The 14,436-nt window shown below is 37.1% G+C and overlaps 1 long non-coding RNA gene across 1 annotated transcript; it reads left to right on the top strand.

The window, feature by feature from the left end:
* Window positions 1–933: 933 nt before the first annotated feature.
* LOC149580089 (uncharacterized) lies at window positions 934–5,254 on the top strand. Its single transcript, XR_016359803.1, has 2 exons — window positions 934–1,132; window positions 4,493–5,254. It is a non-coding gene; the product is annotated as an uncharacterized LOC149580089 (long non-coding RNA).
* The last annotated feature ends 9,182 nt before the right edge of the window (window positions 5,255–14,436 follow it).

Genomic DNA, 14,436 nt, shown 5'->3' with positions numbered 1-14,436 from the left:
TTGCAAATATCAATGCAAGAGAACACTCCAAAACCATGGTCTTTGCCAGGGTATTGGGATATCATTAACAACACAATAAAGTAATGGCTTACAAGATGACATTCTTTCCACATACCTGAAGCCTGCTCACACACTTTGCATGGTCGTCTACACTTGGCGAATGCTGAGAAAATATGGAGGCCATCTGTTATGGCGTTAGAAGTAGCTTTCTTTGCTGTTATTTCTCTAGCTATGGTGTTGCTTGGCTAATTGTAAACTCTACTAGACATGGAATGAACAAGATGGAAAAGGAAAAGTCGCTGCATTCTCTTTTGTAGACAATTCTTGGGCATATTCATCTTCTATTTAGAAGGAAGCAGCCCATTTACAGAGTTTTATCTCCTCTTTCTCAGAATCCTATGGCCACATCATGCATCTCATCCAACTTGGGGTACACCTAATTCTGATGTAGAAGACAGTGGATTTCCCTCAATATATTGGGGAGCAGGGGGATAATGCTTTACCACTCGAGCAATGGGATACGGGCAATAATATATACAGAGGGGCTTGATAGGGGGATTTTGCTGAGTTCATCTATGGTTCTACCAATACAGCTTTAGCTCCTGATGAGCCGCCTGTTAGATTGTGGTGATTGATCAGGAAAGTACTGTACATACTTCATAATTAGTGGGGTTCAGGGCATCACCCCGAAAATTTTTTTTTTGGTACTATTCGCCACTAAAGTTATGGCTAATTATGGCCAACATGTTATAACCCTAAAGCAGTTTAATACTTGTATAAAAGGGTTTAGGGTTGGGTATTTTTTCATTATGTTGTGATGCAAAATTGGTTCTTGTGGCAGTATTGGGCTGTAAGGGATTACAAATTGTAATCAGGTTGTAATCACTGGATTGTAATAAGATTGGACTTGCTGTTTGGTGGACGTAGCCCAGGGATTGGATGAACCACGTTAAATCTTGGTGCCTTGTGTTCATTTCTGTGTGATCTATTATTTTCTGTTATTGGTTATATTTGTATGTAGTTTTTTATTTCTGTCCGTGGTTTATCCTAACACCACCCTGTTATTATAGCTCAGGAACATAAATAGGTGGAGAGAGGGACAACTCAGAGATCAATGACATCCATTGCAGTCGTACGTATTCCTTCCATCTTATTTCTCATGCAAGAAGTGAATCTGTAGTCTAGAATTTGCATTCAGTTAGGTTTGCATTATATATTTTGATTGAAAATGGTTACAACTCTTTTTCTCTTGTTTTTTGAGTTTTTCAGCATTCAGTTATCCATTTTCAAATATGAACAACTCACAGAGAACATTTTGTTCGGATTAGTTGCAGTCTTCCTTTGGAAAATGATATTGTAGATTGATATTTTAGAGATAATTATTGTTCACCATTGATTTTTGTCTATAATAAATTCACCATGAAATGGCATCCGAAACCTAGACAAAACAAAGCAAACTATATTACTGCACTTTAAATACATCTTTTCTTAACCAATAGAATGTAAATTTTAAAAATAAGTGAAAATATTCAACATATCGATAAACGAATTTGTATGTGTTTAATCACTTTGAATTGTATACACAATATGTAACTGTCCCAAGCCAACTACTTTGTTAGCTACCTCTCAACAAAATGTAGTTGGTTGTTGTCAATTCTGGTAGAGCTCTCCATCATCATGCAAGTAAATCAATTAGTTAACCTTAGATGCAATACTAAACTTGCACCACAACAATTCTTTATGCTAGTCTTTTCTGAGAATTGTTAGAGCTGAAAGCAGTTGCTGTTGGGGAATTTGCACATTCAAGTATGCAATGGCCAGGTAGGCCAGCGTGAATCCTCACAATGCTTTTATTTATGCTAAGTTGCATGATAGAATTTGCAGGTTTCACAGTTTTCTTGGGTTTTCTTGATTGTCAATGTTATGTTCTTCCCAAATTTAATATTTAAGGTTTCTATGTCTTGCATTCCAGCAAGGGCTCCTATTTTTTTCGTTAGTTTTTGAGTTCTATAGATTGCAAATATTACTTTATGCATTACATTGATGCTGGGGCCTGTGAGCCTGATGGAGAGATTATGCATTTGCATTGTAATATAATTTCAGCTAAATAAAATTGATGAGTTTGCAGGATAATCTTTTCGATTGCTTACATTTTGAGATATTGAGATTTTTTTCATTTTAATGGGGGAAGAGGTTAAAGCTTAAGCCTAAACATTTCAATGCAGTGGGAGCCATTTGATGTAGTGGGAGTCTTTATTCCTTTTATTCTATTTGCGTCTTGACATTGCTGAAAAACATAGAAACTATATTAGCTCTACAATGACAGTGGTCAACGGTTAATATTAAAGAGTTTGCGTAATTGTTTGCATTTTGAGATATTTTTCATTTTAATGGGGGAAGATGTTAAAGCTTAAGCCTAATACATTTCAATGCAGTGGGATCCATTTGATGTATTGAGAGTCGTTTTTCCTTTTATTCTATCTGCGTCTTGACATTGCTGAAAAATATATGAAACTATATATTAGCTCTACAATGACAGTGGTTGACACTTAATATTAAAGAGTTTGCGTAAAAGATATGAAGCAAAATCAATCCCAGAAAATCCATTATATAAGGTAACAATAGAAGGAAATAAGATCTCGTGTTCAGCGCACAGACTCCAGCCACGAAAAGGCTCAAACCCAACTAAATTTGAACACTAGATCGAAACCATGTTGTTCAGTAGAAGCAATGAAGGAAATTGCATCCATGTATTGGACAGAAAATGGGACATGCACAGTAGCATAGACCACACAGGAAACAAAGTTAGTATAAGTTGCATTCATATATTGAACAGTAAATGGGCCGTGCACAACAATACATAGACCATACACCAAACAGAATTGTGAGGCATAGAATAATTTAAATTAATTATCATAATACGATGCTAGAATCTACTTTATCAAACTGGAGGACCAAGATACTTTGCAAGGAACATAAACAATAAATATTGAATGTAATTCCCTTGATCCAGAGTTGGAAGAGAACCATCCAAATTTTTGTTTAAGAATGAGCACATCAATTACATGATTTGTCTATATACAAAGGAGAGAAATAACTCTGCAGAAAACCATTCAAAATCGTGAGATCTATGTTTGCATTTAAAGATATATGCCATGATAATCAAATTCAAGGCAAAAGATGGATGTATACAAAAAGGTTTATCATTTTAGTTCATTAAACCATACCGGTTGTTCCATATGCCATCAAACTGGAGAGAGACCAAGATACTCTGCAAGGAACATAAGCAATAAATATTGAATGTAATTCCCTTGATCCAGAGTTGGAAGAGAACAATCCAAATTTTTGTTTAAGAATGAGCACATCAATTACATGGTTTGTCTATATACAAAAGAGACAATAACTCTGCAGAAAATCATTCAAAATCGTGAGATCTATGTTTGCATTTAAAGATATATGCCATGATAATCAAATGCAAGGCAAAAGACGGATGTATACAAAAAGGTTTATCATTTTAGTTCATTAAACCATACTGGTTGTTCCATATGCCATACAAAAATTGGGGCAAGTGTTTTGTGTGTAGTGATGTAATGCAAAATAGAGTTTATGGAGCTGTCTATTGGGACTGACACACTGCTTTACAGTGAATGATTTGAGTTTTAGAGCCCTACGGGTCACTGCCTTACAATCTTTAGAATGGTGTTGTTGAGAGCCAATATGAAAGTGCCACAGACTTGGACTTTGCGTAGTTCATATACCATTTTTGAGATATTTTTCTGGTATTGGTCATATGGAATTGTTGTGATCTCTAGGAAATGTTGCTTGAGCAGATCGCTTTGCAAGGTGCAGTCAATGTTGCGTCCTTGTCTTTGCACTGTGCACAACAAACTGTGTTGCCATGTAGGTTTTGCAGGTTTTGCACAGTTAGTGCAGTCTACAGAATCAAGGTCGGCTGAACTATCAAAGGATAGTCCTCAGTGGCAAACACTGCAACACATTTCAGGGCTGGTGCAGAATGTAGAAATAATTGGCGACCAAGTTTTTATTTATTTTTCATGTAGATGATATCTGGGTAATGATTGATAACATGCCAACTGTAGATGACACCACACCGACATATTCCCAAATTAAGTAGGAAGTAGCCGAGGCTTAACATGGTAAATAATGTGTGTTTGCTAAATTTTTATAGTGAGATGACATCTGGGTAATGATTGATAACATGCCAACACTAGATGACGCCACACCGACATGTTCCCAAATTAAGTAGGAAGTAGCCGAGGCTTAACATGGTAAATAATGTGTGTTCGCTAAATTTTTTCCATAGTGAGCAAGTTTTTGAAACACAGAAAACATTTGCATACAAACAAATTGTAATATATTGTTCTTTCCTCATTTTATTTGCTTATTCCGAGTCTAACTAAACTTTAGATTTTTGCCTGCTGCATTTTGTTTGAATTCAGTTTTAAATTGGCCTAATCTGGAACTGGTTTAGTGTAGGAATTGCCGGACAACCACAAAATTTAAATGCCCAGAAAAATGCAGAAAGGCTTTGCTATAGATTCTCACTTTGATCAAAATACACAATAATAATCTACATTTTCTTGTGACTATAAGTTGCAGCAATAGAATCTCTAATGGCGCAAAATCAAATATGGAAAATAAATAATCCTTATTTTGAGCACAAATAGGTTGAGTTGGGGGATCTACCACTAAAATTTCTCTAATCAGCAAATGGTCAGGAATAGGTATCATAGCTTACAACTGTTGTTCATATCAATATATCTTTTATCATTACAAATTGGTCTATTGCCAAATTTAATGTGATAGACGGACATTGTAGTGCCTCTCCCATTTGACTTCTGTTAGTCATCCTGACAGATGCAACCTTGTTGATCTTTTGTTGTGATGGATCATGATTGTGACCATGAGTGGTCTACATCATAGAGGTGATTTGATGTATGTTTCTGTATCAGTTGCTTGATTATGCTTTGACTGATTTATGAGATTATGATATGATTTATGGTTCACTGAGGTTTGTGCCAATGCTTACCAGGATCGATGTGGTATCATGAGGTTGTTCCGTGATTACCCTGAGATGTGTGCAGAGATTGCACTATGTACTATTACCATCCTACACTGGACTAGGTTCCTGTAGCAGTGGTTAATCATATTTATGATTGTGTTCACTTATATCTTTTAAGTGCCTTTAAGTGTTGTTTAAACAATCATTATTAAATGCTTAAGTAATTAGAAATAGATTGTCCATGTTGGATTCATTGGTTATGTGCTTCGGATATTTACTTTGTTATGTTTTGATTTGAGAGATATTTGTTACTTATGTTTAACATGTGAGATGACCTAAGGGTCAAATGTTATACCTTGATTTCAGTATCATAGATATTAGACTACTATGTTGTTCAGTTGATCATATTGCATGATGATGCCATTTTGAGATGACAGTGTGTTTTATGATGATATTTGGTTATCCAATATTTGGACATATCATTGATTATGTTAATGTGATGGATTTAATGCTATGGTTATTTACATCATTCTAGCATTGTTATGCTTTATGCGAACATGAGTGATGTAAATAGATTATTTAATATAATTAAATAAATGGTTAAATTAGGTAATTTAATGCATTTATTGCTTCGGCTATGTTATTATATGCAATTGCACTTGATCATGTTGTGTAGTGTGTAGGATTTATATCCCTGGTAGTGGCACACGGAGTTATTGATTTAGCTATTCATACTTTACCAATGTTGTCCTTGTATGGTCTACGTATCCTTATTTTAATTGTTTAATTAAATCTTTTTATGATTATTAAATCCGAACTCATTTGCATTATTTGATTAAACAAGTGAGTGTGTCTATGCATTTAGAGGTTCGCATTGTCGCGAAAGTTGTTAAGGCAATTTATGTGTTTTTGGGTTTTCGAGCCTTTTAATTGATTTAATTTAATTTCTGGTAGCTTTGGCATAGATGAATTTCTATTTATAGGAATAGCCTATTTTCGTTTGGGTCGATTCGGGGTTTAACTAAGTTGGCTGGTTATTTGCTCTAATCGATTATTCACTCAAAAAGTGAATAAATATCAAAAAATGAATTAATTCCTCACTTCTCACTTTTGAATTAGAAAGTTGGAGAGTAAAACCCAAAATCCTCTTCATGAGGATTTACTGTTTTGTTCGTTGTGGGAGCTACGAGCGTGGGTTCATCGCGAGGTTGAGCTCGTTGGATCTAGCTCGGGGAAACTTTGGATTGCAGCGATTTCTAGCTACTTCTGTGAGCTATTTATTTTATGGTTTAGATTTCTATTTTGCCCTTTTGGTTGTGAGGTAGGGCTTTCCTGTTTTATTGTTTCAGCTCTGTTTCTACTTCTATTTTTGGTAGCCATTTGTTTGAAGGCTGAGAACTAGTGTTTTCCTCTATTTCTGTATGTTAGTTCTACTAGGTTGGGTGGGTATGAACATTTCTCTATTTTTCGGGATGAGGGTTTGGGGTTTTACACTGTTATGTTGGCTGTTTTTGCATATGGTGTTTGAACTTGATTATTTTTGAATTTTTTGAGTTTTTGTACTTGAAGGTCAAATGGGTTTTAATTTTGAAGTTTTTAAAATTTTTAAGATTTTTACCTCGTTTTGCATGCTGCCCTATTTTCTCGGATTTTCTTGGCACGAGTTGAGTCGTAGACCTGGATTATCTGTTTAGATATCAGTCAGACCTTTATTACACTTCTATGTTGCATTGGGATGCATGTGCACCCATACTTTCAACTTTGTGTTTAGTTGAGTAATTTTACACCTCTGGTATAGTTTTTTTTAGACCTTTGCTTTTGTTTCATGGACATTAGGATTCGTGTAGAATCCATGCTCTCGGATTGAGGCCGGTTGAGTGAGTTCATGATGTTTGGTGTTGATGCATCATTGAGATTTGTGTAGAATCCATACTCCCAGATTGAAGCTAGTTGAGTGATTTCATGATGTATGATTTTTTTTGGCTTTAGGATTCGTATAGAATCCATCCTCCTGAGTTGCTTTTGGTTGGGTGTTTTATTTTGCATTGTGTTCTCATCCAGTCCTTTTGTTATGATTTTCATAATGGTGGTGCACCACACACGAGTATGTGCGCGTACATTTGTCGAAGGACATGTGGGTCCCGATCTTCTGTGGTACTTCTGGAAGTTATGATCATTGGAGTTGGGTTGGGAATATGCATGCCCATGGGCACTTGTTGTAGGATGAGCATGGGTAGGGTAGCATATGGAGGGGGCTTCTATCTCTCAGCTTGGTGTCATAATGCCATAGGGTTGGCAGAGGAAGTTTTAAGTAAGTGGTAACTAAATAAAATGTGTGAGTGTTAATAAAATTAAAAATAATAAAATAGTGCTTTAGTGTATGAGCCTTTCGTTGAGGGAGTTGAGTCTACACAGTGTATGAGCCTTCCATTGAGGGAGTTGAGTCTGCACAGATTCGAGCTTGGGTTTGTTGATGTCAAGCAACTCTCCATGATTTCAACCCCTACTTAGTAGCATATTGAGTGTCTGAACAAAACCTTTACTCCTTGCATTGTCTTAGGTTCTTGGTTACAACCATCATACTATCTGGTGTGAGTGTTAGTTATGGATGTTGTTTTTTGTGTGTTTGTGGTTGGATCTTTATGTCTATCAACACGGTGGGTGTGGACCTATAGGTGCTACGTGGTTGGGAGGCGTAGCTAGCTATACCATTGCTAGGGACCGATGTACAAAGATGGTCTTTTGTCCTAGTGCGACCGTTGCTAGATTTTTTCACTTGATACTTCAGGTTTCGGAGTATACTTTCTTGTGATTTATGCTTTCATTGGAATGTTTGAATATCAATTTTAGATGATGCTAGTTTATTTGATGCATTCTTATATTATGATATTTAGCATATGATTAGATGATGTGAATTGATTTGTTGGTATATCTATTGCTTATTGATGTTTAACATGTGATAGGTGATGTTATCTACTTGTAGGATTATCTTATGCTTTACTACTAGCATGTTAGATTTTTTTATGCTTATATTGTAGCATGTATTAATTGTGACGTCCCTATTACGATAATACCGATGATCTGGTTAGTGACTTGGGATGTTACGCGTGGGGGATGGCTAGGATCCATGATGGTCTTATGATGCTATTGATGGTTGGGAGGAACCACATACTTAGTTTGGTTGTTTAGTTATTGTTTTGCATATTGCGATGTTATTTCCGTTCACTACGATGTTGCTTTCAGTATGTTCTTTACTGCTATGGTTTAGATGGATAGATGTTACTCTTTCTTGTTGATTATGCACTCAAGTGTTCACTCTTCGATCTATGTCAATCCAATACTCCCTAGTGTGGAGATTTGTTTTATCGTTTCATTCCTCATTTTGACCCTTAGAGTTGTTTTCTTGCTTTCTTGGGCGACCATGTGTCAGCATGGTTCGATACAATAAAGTGTTGCACACTCATTGGAGATATGTCATACAAACCTTGTTTGTATCGCATGCCTCTTGGAGTTTTGTCATGTGATACTTTCCAGTATTGCACCCCCATTGAAGAAGAATCATACGATACTTGTAAAGTATTGTATTGTCTTTAAGAAAAGTGTCGCCCAATCCTTGAAAATGTTGCCCTCCTTCTTGAGAAATATCGCACGATACTTTAAAGTATCGCTCAGTGCTGATTTAAAGTATCGCCTGACTTTTGTGAAAAGCTGTGCAGGTGGACAACAAGCACTTTTTGGTAAGACCTGGACTTTTTGGGAAGCATTTTTGGTACCCTCTTAGGTGTTCTTCAATCCTTTGGAGTCGCATTTTGTATTCGTAATGTTTCAAATTTGGATTCAATTATGTGTATCTCGTTATTAGTCCTTTTGTTCGGTAGTGGTGTTTGGAGATTCATTGGTTGCTCAGATTGTTGGTGAAGTCTTCCTTTGGATCTATGTGATCCTTATATGATGTTGACATGTGCATTCATACTTGTAATTTTTTTTAATCTTAGCTTGAATTGAATCCTTGTTCCAAAGATCTCCAAGTGGGACATTACATCTGGTATCAGAGCCCATGTTCAAAGATTGGGATCTCTGCATATATGTTGCCCTTATGGTTGTTGCTGCATTGGTTGAGTGCGAGTGTCTTGGTGAGAACTTGTGATATTTGTTGCTTTGGTATCTACTTGTGATGGACTTGCTTGTCCAATAGATGTGACTAGATCTGTGTGAGGAGAAGGAAGCGAGTCTTCCTAGTTTGTAGACGGAATCAATGTGCCTTTGCTTGGTTGGTTGTGTGTGTGACTTTTTTGGATGGAACCACTAATTGGTGTCCATGTGTTGGCTTTGAGTGCCTCTTTTGTTTCTCCTTATGGAGAAAGGTGCATTGTTTCCCTATTTTCTCCTAATTGCAAATAAATAAATGAATCTTATTTGTGATTTTGTGTTTTTTCATTATAGTAATAAAATGGTTCCCTTCATTGAAAAATGAGTGTTTATTGTGAATCATTGCAAAGGAGTAGGTCTTGCATTAGATCTTTTGGGTTAATGACTTAAGTCCCCAATCAGATTGTTTCATAAGCTAATGGAAAATTGTATTAATTTGATGAATATCTAATTGTTGCATTGCATGGAAAAATAATTAAGGAAATTATTGTTGTCTGCATATGCATGAGGTTACTGATGGTATATTGCTTGATGTGTGTGAGTGTGTTCTCTAACGCTGCTGGGATGATGTATTCCTTAGCATTGTGTGGTGATTTATCCCTCTTGTGTGACTGTCCTTAGTCATTACGTGTAATGTGCTTTGATTGATGCCTTATTTTATTTGGCTGGAGGTACTTTCCTCATGTTGTTGGGCTAGCATTGGTTTTCTGGGTTTTCCTCTCTTGGACTAGTTATCAGATTTTATCTATCGCTCTCTTTGTGGCTGTTGTCACACTTGAATTATTGTTGAAATGAGCTCTTTTGTGATTTACTGTTGAAGTGGACCATTTCCCCACTCGGGCTTTTTGTTTTGTTTCATGGTGACTATTTTATGAATGTGTTTTAACTGTTGCCTAGTTGTGTGTTGTGACTCTACCATGTTCATCTTGAACCTCCGATAGTACGTATAAGGGATAATATCATGGAGAACACGTGTAATTGGATGGTTTAAAAGATGAGTAAATGTAATGTTATTCTTGAAAGAAATTGAAAGATATGTACTTGTTTTATGGTGACTCTTGAACCCTTGCTTTGAAAACCTTTTAGTTTCATTGTGCATTAGTGCTCATGTTATGTTTAACTAATGAAATTATGAAAGATAAGTAATAATGGTTTTAGTGTGTGAACTACCTTTCATTCCATGTCTTATGTTGTTTTAGGCATGTGTGTTCTTGAGTAATTTTGAGCGTTTTGTTTGTTGCTTGTCTTGGTGACCGAGATAGTTTATTTTGCCTAAGTTGCTTTGTCTTGAGTGCTGACTCAAAATCTTATATCTTAGGACTCTCTCAACTCCATCATGTGTAGTCCGCATTGATATCTTTCTGACACTTTTCGAATGGAGTCAATCCAATTTCGAATGTGGAAGTTATGGCCTCTAGAGTGAAGGGAATTTTTGTGTTGATTTGAAATTTCACGTGAGACTCTAGTGGTCATGCACTTTCTTGTCTGGTTTCCTGAGAAACTTTGTGTGAGACTGTGCTAATGTAAAATTTCTCCTAGGGAACAACAAGCATCTCATTCGCACTTCTGGAGTTGCTGATCGATGTTTCGAGTACCCTGTTTTTGAGTAGAGGCCAATTCAATCATGACATATCATATTTATAGCCATTGGAGAAGTTTAACTCTTCATGTTATTCTTAATGGAAGAGTTATCTAGTGTTCATAATCTACAAGGTACTTGTTGGGATTTGTGCTTGGGTTTGTGTATTTCTTAGAGCACCGACCCACCCTTGTGAGGTGAAGTGTGGTTTGTGAGCATTCCTTGTTTGAGGATGATGTTGCCTTATCGTTTGGGAGTGACTCAGTTCTTTGATGAGTCTAGATTCTCCTTTTTGGATGTTGTCTTTGGCACATCTTTGTATTATTTTCTCTCTTGAGAGAGTAGGCTAGTGTGGTTATGCCACTAGCTCAATTAGTGTTTTCAGATGAGTATGTTGATGGTTGGTGGAATTGTGAGTTCTCTCATGCGTCTTGGGCTGATTTAGTGCAGAGGTTGAGAGAGACTCCCTCTCAGTCCTAATACTCTGTAGATCTTTCTCCTTAAGCTTGTTTCTTCAAGAGGATTGTCTTAGTCAAGTTTTCTCATTGACCATTGACTTGAGGCTGGAGATTGAGTTTAGCGGTAGGCTGGGTGTGGTACTCCCAACATGGTGCTGGAGGGACATGGTATCGTTGGACACATGTTACCATCTTATGAGTTGGTATGCAGATATTACATGATTGTGTCCATTGACAAAAGTCTTTGCAACCTTGTGGGAAGGTGAGATCTTGTCTGGTTGGGTTGTGTAACCCTAGTTTCCAATGGTAGTTGAGCTTTTGTACCTCGGAGAGGCATTGTGCTCCTACACTTAGTGGTGAGTAGTCTTTTGGAGTGTGTAATTTTGTTGTAAACTGTCATCCACTTTGTTCAATGGGTGAGTTTACATGGATTCAAGGATGCTGATGTGTGACATGATAGTATTCTTGGGAATTTTGGAATGGTTCTTCCTCATGATTCCAACTCTTTTTGGGAGTGTGTTGTGTTTTGACCTTGATTTGTGGTCACGTGGTAGGTGCATGTTTAGCTGGGGCCCCTGTTGTTAAGGCAATTTATGTGTTTTTGAGTTTTCGAGCCTTTTAATTGATTTAATTTAATTTCTGGCAGCTTTGTCATAGATGAACTCCTATTTATAGGAATAGCCTGTTTTCGTTTGGGTCGATTCGGGGTTTAACTAGGTTGGCTGGTTATTTTCCCTAATCAATTATTCACTCAAAAAGTGAATAAATGTCCAAAAAGGAATTTAATTCCTCACTTCTCACTTTTGAATTAGTTGGAGGGTAAAACCCAAAATCCTCTTCATGAGGATTTACTATTTTGTTCATTGTGGGAGCTACAGGCGTAGGTTCATCATGAGGTTGAACTCGTTGGATCTAGCTTGGGGAAACCTTGGATTGCAGCGATTTTCAACTACTTTCGCGAGCTATTTATTTTATGGTTCAGATTTATGTTTTGCCCTTTTGGCTGTGAGGTAGGGCTTTCCTGTTGTATTGTTTTGGCTCCGTTTCTGCTTTTATTTTTGGTAGTCGTTTGTTTGGAGGCTAAGAACTAGCGTTCCCCTCTGTTTCTATATGTTAGTTCTACCCGTTTGAGTGGGTACAAACATTTCCCTATTTTTCGGGATGAGGGATTGAGGTTTAACACTGTTATGCTGGCCATTTTTGCATATAGTGTCTGAACTTGATTACTTTTGAATTTTTGGGGTTTTTGTACCCAAAGGTCAAATGGGTTTTAATTTTGAAGTTTTCAAAAATTTTGGAGTTTTTTCCTTGTTTTGCATGCCACCCTGTTTTCTCAAGTTTTCTTCGCATGAGTTGGGTCGTGGACTTGGATTATCTGTTTGGATACTAGTCAGACTTTTATTACACTTTTATGTTGCATTGGGATGCGTGTGCACCCGTACTCTCGACTTTGTGTTAGGTTGAGTAATTTTATACTTGTATGGTTTCTTTTAGACCTTTGCTTTTGTTTCATGGACACTAGGATTTGTGTAGAATCCATGCTCCCAGATTGAGGCCGGTTGATTGAGTTTATGATGTTTGATTTTGTTGCATCATTGGGATTCGTGTAGAATTCATACTCTCGAATTGAGGCCGGTTGAGTGATTTCATGATGTATGACTTTTTTTGGCTTTGGGATTCGTGTAGAATCTGTCCTCCCAAGTTGCTTTTGGTTGGGTGTTTTGTTTTGCATTGTGTTCTCATTTAGTCCTTGTGTTATGATCTTCGTGATGGTGGTGCACCACACACAAGTATGCACATGTACATTTGTCGGAAGATTTGCGGGTCCTGATCTTCTGTGGTACTTCTAGAAGTTATGATCATTAGGGTTGGGTTGGGAATATGCATGCCCATAGGCACTTGTTGTTGGATGAGCATGGGTAGGGTAGGGTAGCATATGGAGGGGGCTTCTATCTCGCAGCCTGGTGTCATGATGCCATAGGGTTGGCAGAAGAAGTTTTAAGTAAGTGATAACTAAATAAAATGTGTGAGTGTTAATAAAATTAAAGATAATAAAATAGTGCTTCAGTGTATGAGCCTTCCGTTGAGGGAGTTGAGACTACACAGTGTATGAGCCTTCTGTTGAGAGAGTTGAGTCTACACAGATCCAAGCTTGGGCTTGTCAATGCCAAGTGACTCTCCATGATGTCAACCCCTACTTAGTAGCCTATTGAGTGTCTGACCAAGACCTTTACTTCTTGCATTGTCTTAGGTTCTTGGTTACATCCATCATATTGTTTGGCGTGAGTGTTAGCCATGGATGTTGTTTTTTTGTGTGCTTGTGGTTGGATCTTTATCTCCATCAACACGGTGGGTGTGGACCTATAGGTGCCACGTGGTTGGGAGGCATAGCTACCTATACCACTACTAGAGATCGGTGCAGAGATGGTCTTTTGTCTTAGTGTGACCGTTGATGGATGTTTTCACTTGATACTTCAAGTTCTGGAGTATGCTTTTTGTGATTTATGCTTTCATTGGAATGCTTGGATATCATTTTTAGATGATGCTAGTTTATTTGACACATTCCTATATTATGATATTTAACATATGACTAGATGATGTGAATTGCTTTGTTGGTATATCTATTGCTTATTGATTTTTAACATGTGATGGGTGATGTTATCTACTTGTAGGATTATCTTATGCTTTACTACTAGCATGCTAGATTTCCTTATGATTATATTGTAGCATGTATTAGTAGTGACGTCCTTATTATGATAGTACTGAAGATCTAGTCAGTGACTTGGGATATTATGCGCGGGGGATGGCTAGGATCCATAATGGTCTTATGATGCTATTGACATTTGGGAGGAACCACATACTTAGTTTGGTTGTTCAATTATTGTTTTGCATATTGCGATGTTACTTTTATTCACTATGATGTTGCTTTTAATATGTTTTTTACTACTATGGCTTAAATGGATAGATGTTCCTCTTTCTTGTTGATTATGCACTCGGATGTTCACTCTTCGATCTATGTGGATCCGGTACTCCTTGGTGTAGAGGTTTGTTTTACCATTTCATTCCTTGTTTTGACCCTTAGAGTAGTTTTCTTTCTTTCTTGGGCAACCATGTGTCAGCATGGTGCAATACAATAAAGTGTCGCACACCCATTGGAGATCTGTCATACAAACCCTGTTTGTATCGCATGCCTCTTGGAGTTTTGGCGTGCGATACTTTCCAGTATT

This window comes from Cupressus sempervirens, chromosome 1, assembly GCF_028749045.1.
Source record: "Cupressus sempervirens isolate cs-2001-9-10 chromosome 1, ASM2874904v1, whole genome shotgun sequence".
NCBI classification, from domain to species: domain Eukaryota; kingdom Viridiplantae; phylum Streptophyta; class Pinopsida; order Cupressales; family Cupressaceae; genus Cupressus; species Cupressus sempervirens.
The sequence above is the reverse complement of the archived record's forward strand: the minus strand, read 5'-3'. Positions and strand labels throughout refer to the sequence as shown.